The following is a 6,219-nucleotide window of genomic DNA, read 5'->3' as shown; positions in this document are numbered from 1 at the left end:
CCATGAGTGGCGTACTGAGAGGCTGCAAGGAGACATTTGCGTTACATTATGGGACCAGCAACACTCACACACACACAGATTACACAATCCACACTGACATCACTAAAAATCACAGACGGAATCTCAGTAACAATCCACATGCTTTGCACAGTCTTGTGTTGGGGGTTTAGTGTTTGATATTTCGAACTGCAGTGACATTCCCGACAAGATGAGTTAAAGTTTTAACATTAACCAGAAAATGGCTGAAACATTGTTTTCCTGGGGTGAACACGTCAAAGGACAGGAAGAATCAGAAAGTTGTCCTGCCCTGGGATTAACATATCAATGGACAGGCCTCCTGGGGAGCAGATTGAGAGACATCCCAACATGCCAGGGGTGGAGTCTGCAAACTGCTCATTCAGGATATACCTGGCTAGGAACCCAATCCGAAAACCGCCTCCAGAGTGCGGAGCTAGTCCCCACTCTGGCTTAATGTGCGTGTGTGTTCCCTCTGTCTCAATCTGCTTTATAACTCTTTGACTTGTTTGTATTTGGATGTTGCTGAGTTGTAACTGAGAGTGATTCATTGGCTCTTGCGTTATTTTGTTTGAAAATGTTCTTTGCTCTCTGTTTTAATGGAATTAATTTTCTCCCCCACCCCTCAAAGAATTTTTATTTTGAAACCTGCAATCTGAAGATCCAGACTGGGACAAGGACTCTTCTTCTTCAGGAGTTTCCTGAGACCTTCTCCAAGGCCGTGCTCCATGGGCCCACGTGAGTTTGTGTCCGTTTCTTACCCCGAGATTTCAATTCCTCTCCGGGACCCTGGTTTTCGGTGGCTCCGGTTAACCAGTTCCTGTTGGACTGTGGGCCTGGAGTTTCAAAAAGAAAATCTTGGGGTTAAAGTAGCCCAGCCTTGCAATCTAAAACTTACATGTTAGCCTCCAGTGTGTGAGGAACAGGAGCCCCACAAGAGGAAATGAAAAGTCCTAAAGTGAAGCTGCCTAAAATCTTGTTATAATTCAGGGATAATGCGTGTAATTTGGGCTGCGCGATCATTCTGACGGTTAAACGGGATTCCCGGTGGTCATTTTACTGAGGGTTTAGGTTTCTATCTGCCTTTCTCCAGTTTTCTTTCTGTTTATTTCTTCGCTTTGCGCTATTTAAGCCTTCAAGGAATAATCACAGGTGAATTGATGGACCCACAGCAGGGGAAGTGAGCTGCAGAAGGGGCAGGGAAAGACTTTACACATGGGGAGAGGAGGCAGGAGTTTCAGAAGGTAGGAGTCACACAGGGGGCTGATTAAGGGGGAGATTATACAGAGGAGGTGGGAGGCTGCTGTTCGTTTCGGAGGGGGGTAATTTGAATGAACATGGGGACAGGGTGCTTGTTCATGTTTGAAATAGTGAGGGGTCGCTGCTACATGTTTAAAATGGTGAATGCATATGAGTTAATAGCTGACTGATATGAGTTTGTATTTATACAGACGTCCAGAGAGATAGGGGGTGGGGCGGTGCTGGGAGTGTGGGGACTGTTGTGATGGTGGGTTGGGTGTTAGATGGGGGTTGTTTGAGAGAGATTTTTGAGTGGGCAAACGCGGGGTTAAAAATGGCGCGAGTAATTTGGCGGCCACAAAACAAACGGTCTGGCGAAAATGATGCAGAGATGGAATAATTGCCGGCTGATAATGACAGGGAGGAAAAGAATGGGGGTTGGATAATATTTGCGAGGAGGAAAGAAAAAACTAAATAACCAGTCCAGTATAGATTTTGAAGAGCACACATTGGGGGTTATATATTTCTTTTTTCAGAAAAGGTTGCTGACAGGAAATAGAAGAGAAAATGAAAGATATGATGAAATCTATTTTTTGAATTGTGAATCAGGGGAGAGCGCGAACGCAGTCCCCCACTACCACAAATTTTGCAGTCGAGTATCCCGCATTTGGGGACATCGCAGGCGTTAGCACACCCGAAGTGCAATGGGCTAGCCTCGTCCTGGGAGAACCTTTTTTTTCTTTTTTTTGCAAAAATATACTTTATTCATAAAATATCTTCAATCACATTCCAAACCATTTCAATAACAACATTACAAGGGTACAATCCAGGTTAAACTTTTACAAAATGTATCACCAGGTGCATCAGTACAAACAATATTACAATCATTTACAGCCTTTCATTTTGAGCTGTACAGCCCGAGGGGATTTAAACAGTTCCCAGTCCCTCGGTGCGCTGTGGTAGAAAGGTCTTAGACAGCGACCCTTCCCCATTGCGCCTTTGCGGCAGCTGCTCCAAGATTTAGTGCATCCCACAACACGTAGTCCTGGACTTTGGATTGTGCCAGTCCGCAACAATCGGTCGGGGACAACTCTTTGTGCTGGAAGACCAACAAGTTTCGGGCAGACCAAAGCGCCTCTTTCACCGAGTTGATGATCCTCCAGCTGCAGTCGATGTTTGTCTCGGTGTGTGTCCCTGGGAACAGCCCGTAGAGCACAGAGTCCCGTGTCACAGAACTGCTCGGGATGAACCTCGACAGCAACCACTGCATCTCTCTCCAGACTTTCTTTGCAAAGGCACAATCCACAAGGAGGTGGACAACGGTCTCTTCCCCACCACAGCCACCTCGAGGGCAACGTGCAGAGGGGGTGAGACTCCTGACGTGTAGGAAGGATCTGACGGGGAGGGCCTTTCTCACCACCAGCCAAGCTACGTCTTGGTGCTTGTTGGAAAGTTCTGGCGATGAGGCATTCTGCCAAATGACTTTGACAGTCTGCTCGGGGAACCATCCCACAGGGTCCACCCTCTCCTTATCCCTCAGGGCCTCTAGGACGTTACGTGCTGACCACTGCCTGATGGACTTGTGGTCAAAGGTGTTTTTCTGCATAAATTTTTCCACGAGGGACAGGTGGTAGGGCACGGTCCAACTACTTGGAGCGTTCAGCGGCAGCGTGGCCAGACCCATCCTTCGCAACACCGGGGACAGGTAGAACCTCAGCACGTAGTGACACTTGGTGTTTGCGTACTGAGAGTCTATGCACCGCTTGACGCAGCCACACACAAAGGTGGCCATCAGTATGAGGGCGATGTTGGGCACGGTTTTTCCCCCTTTATCTAGAGGCTTGTACATCGCGTCCCTGCAGACACGATCCATTTTCGACCTCCAGATAAAGCGGAAGATGGCTCGTGTGATCACCACCACGCAGGAGTGTGGAATGGGCCAGACCTGCGCCACGTACAGCAACAGCGAGAGTGCCTCACACCTGATGACCAGGTTCTTACCCGCAATGGAGAGGGAGCGTCGCTCCCACATGCCCAGTTTCCTTTTCACCATAGACACTCGCTCCTTCCAGTTTCTAACGCATGCCCCGGTCCCTCCGAACCATATCCCCAGCACCTTCAGGCCGTCAGCCCTGACAGTGAAGGGGACAAATGATCGGTCAGCCCACTTCCCAAAGAACATGGCCTCGCTCTTCCCACGATTTACCTTGGCTCCCGAGGCCAGTTCGAACTGGTCGCGGATGTGGATCAGTCTGCGCACCGACAGCGGATCCGAGCAGAAGACGGCGACATCATCCATGTGCAGGGAGGCTTTGAACTGAGTGCCTCCACTGCCTGGGATCGTCACTCCTCTTATGCCCGGATCCTTCCTGATGGACTCGGCAAAGGGTTCTATGCAACACACGAAAAGAACAGGCGAGAGAAGACAGCCCTGCCTGACTCCAGATTTAATCGGAAAGCTATCTGTTTCCCACCCATTGATCGAGACTGCGCTACTGATGTTAGTGTAGAGCAGTTGGATCCAATTTCGAATTCCCTCCCCAAACCCCAATTTGGAGAGCACATCCACCATGTAGGTGTGCGATATTCTGTCAAAGGCCTTCTCCTGATCCAAGCTGATGAGGCAGGTATCCACACACCTGTCCTGTACATAGGCAATCGTATCCCTGAGCAGCGCCAGGCTGTCAGAGATCTTCCTGCCCGGCACAGTGCAGGTCTGGTCATGGTGGATCACCAATTCCAGAGCGGATTTGACACGGTTGGCGATGACCTTGGACAGAATCTTATAGTCCACATTCAACAGCGAAATGGGTCGCCAATTTCTAATTTCCTCCCTTCCCCCCTTGTGCTTGTAGATGAGGGTGATGATGCCTTTCCTCATGGATTCTGACATGCTGCCGGCCAGGAGCATACTCTCGTACACTTCTAGCAGGTCCGGGCCCATCCAGTCCCACAGAGCCGAATACAACTCCGCTGGCAAGCCGTCGCTTCCGGGAGTTTTACTCTTCTCGAAGGACTCAAGGGCCTTAGTCTGTTCGTCAGGAGTTAGCGGTTTGTCCAGGCTCTCCCATGTACTGTCGTCTAAGACCTCCGTGATGGAGGACAGGAAGGACTGGGAGGCCGTGCTGTCTGTGGGCTTCACGTCATACAATCGGGCATAAAAGGATTTGCTGATCCTCAAAATGTCGGACTGCGATGACTTTAGTGAGCCGTCTTCTTCCTTCAGGCTGCTGATCACAGAGCTCTCTCTGTGTATCTTTTGGAAGAAGAAATGCGAGCACGTCTCATCCTGCTCCACGGAGCGGACTCTGGAACGGAAGATGATCTTGGAGGCCTCCGAGGCAAAGAGCGAGGCTTGCTGGCCCTTCACCTCTTGGAGTTCCTCCTTGACATCGACCCCCATCGACTGCAGCAGGAGCAGATTCTGCAGGTTTTTCTGGAGTCGGGACCTTTCACTCTGTTCCTTTCTAGCTTTCTGGGTGCCTTTGAGGATGAAAAACGTCTTGATGTTTCCCTTGATCGCTTCCCACAACTGTGTCAGGGACTCAAAGAGGGGTTTCACGGTTCTCCAGCCTTTGTAAGACCTCTTGAGCTCCTCGCTGTGCTCTGGGGTCAGCAGTTGCACGTTTAGCTTCCATGCCCCCCTGCCCACCCTCTGGTCTTCCTCCAAGTGACAGTCAACCAGTAGGAGGCAGTGGTCGGAGAACACCGGCTTGACGTCGGTGGATCTGACTGCGAACGCGCGGGACACAAACAGGAAGTCTATCCTGAAACGGATGGACCCGTCTGGCCGCGACCAGGTGTATCTACGCTGCGCTCAAGCGGCCGTACCGGCACAAAATGGGCAGCCGGCCCAGGCGCCAATACACGGACAGAGAGCTATAACGGGGGCTTCCCGGCGCAACTGAGAACCACGTATGTGTCCCTGTCACCTAGCGCAACCATGAAGCTATTGGAAACAAATTACCCCAACTAAAACCTAGACATGGAAATGAGTCGTTTTGGCAAAAATTGAGGGAAATACGGCAATGCCACGATCTCCATAACAGGGACGTTCGCGGGTTAGTCCGGATAAAACTACCTGAGGCGTTTTGGGGACGGCTGCAGCAAGCGTATCAGGACGGAACCTGGTGTAATGATATCGCTGCAGACCAGGGACAGCAGCAAGCTGATTTCCGAGCCTTTAGAGCAGAAATGGCACAAGTCTTAGGGCAAGCCCCAGTTAATTGGAATACAGTGACTGGAGTAAAACAAGAAAAGGGCGAGAGTGCCCATGAATATGGCAATTGGAAGTTTGAGGCATATTGTAACTATGGGGGTGTAGGTGCACTGGAGGTTCACTAGAGCTTTCCCCACCAGGGACTGCAGCGCCACCACGGCCACAAAGATCCTCGCTTTTGAAGTAGTACCAAGATGGGGAATCCCTTTACAGATAGATTCGGATCAAGGAGCGCATTTTACGGACAGTATTATGAAAAGGACGTGTGAGCTGCTCGGAGTAAAACAGAAATTTCACGTACCTGACCGTCCACAAAGCTCAGGAATGGAAGAATGTATGAACCGCACGTTAAAAAATGCTATTGCAATGGCAAACACAACAACTGGTGGGGGATGGGTGGATGTGCTCCCCTGCATATTGATGCGACTGAGGGCTACCCCCAACAGGACAACTGGTTTAACCCCTTATGAGTTGCTGACCGGGAGGGCTATGCGCTTGCCAGAGGGCAGAGCCACCGGAAGTGAGGATATGGGACCCATCAGAGATAAAATTAAAAACGATATTAAGCAATTGGATGGACAGCTAAAGGAATTACAACAGGAAGTGAAGGACCAACAGGCTATCAGGGATTTAGAAGAGAGGACAAAAGGGGGACTCCCGTCACCACCGGCTGAGGTCGGAGACATGGTGTTTGTTCATATCACCCCTAGCCAACCAGTTTTTGCCCCAAAATGGACTGGACCGTA

At 50.3% G+C, this 6,219-nt stretch overlaps 1 pseudogene; it reads right to left on the bottom strand.

Annotated features, from left to right (window-relative positions):
- Positions 1-1,860: 1,860 nt before the first annotated feature.
- LOC144676673 (U1 spliceosomal RNA) lies at positions 1,861-2,012 on the bottom strand (annotated as a pseudogene).
- Between the last annotated feature and the right edge of the window lie 4,207 nt (positions 2,013-6,219).

Source organism: Cetorhinus maximus, unplaced genomic scaffold (genome assembly GCF_964194155.1).
Source record: "Cetorhinus maximus unplaced genomic scaffold, sCetMax3.hap1.1 HAP1_SCAFFOLD_1816, whole genome shotgun sequence".
Classification (NCBI taxonomy): Eukaryota; Metazoa; Chordata; class Chondrichthyes; order Lamniformes; family Cetorhinidae; genus Cetorhinus; species Cetorhinus maximus.
Note: the sequence above shows the minus strand (reverse complement) of the source record. Positions and strands in the feature narration are given on the sequence as shown.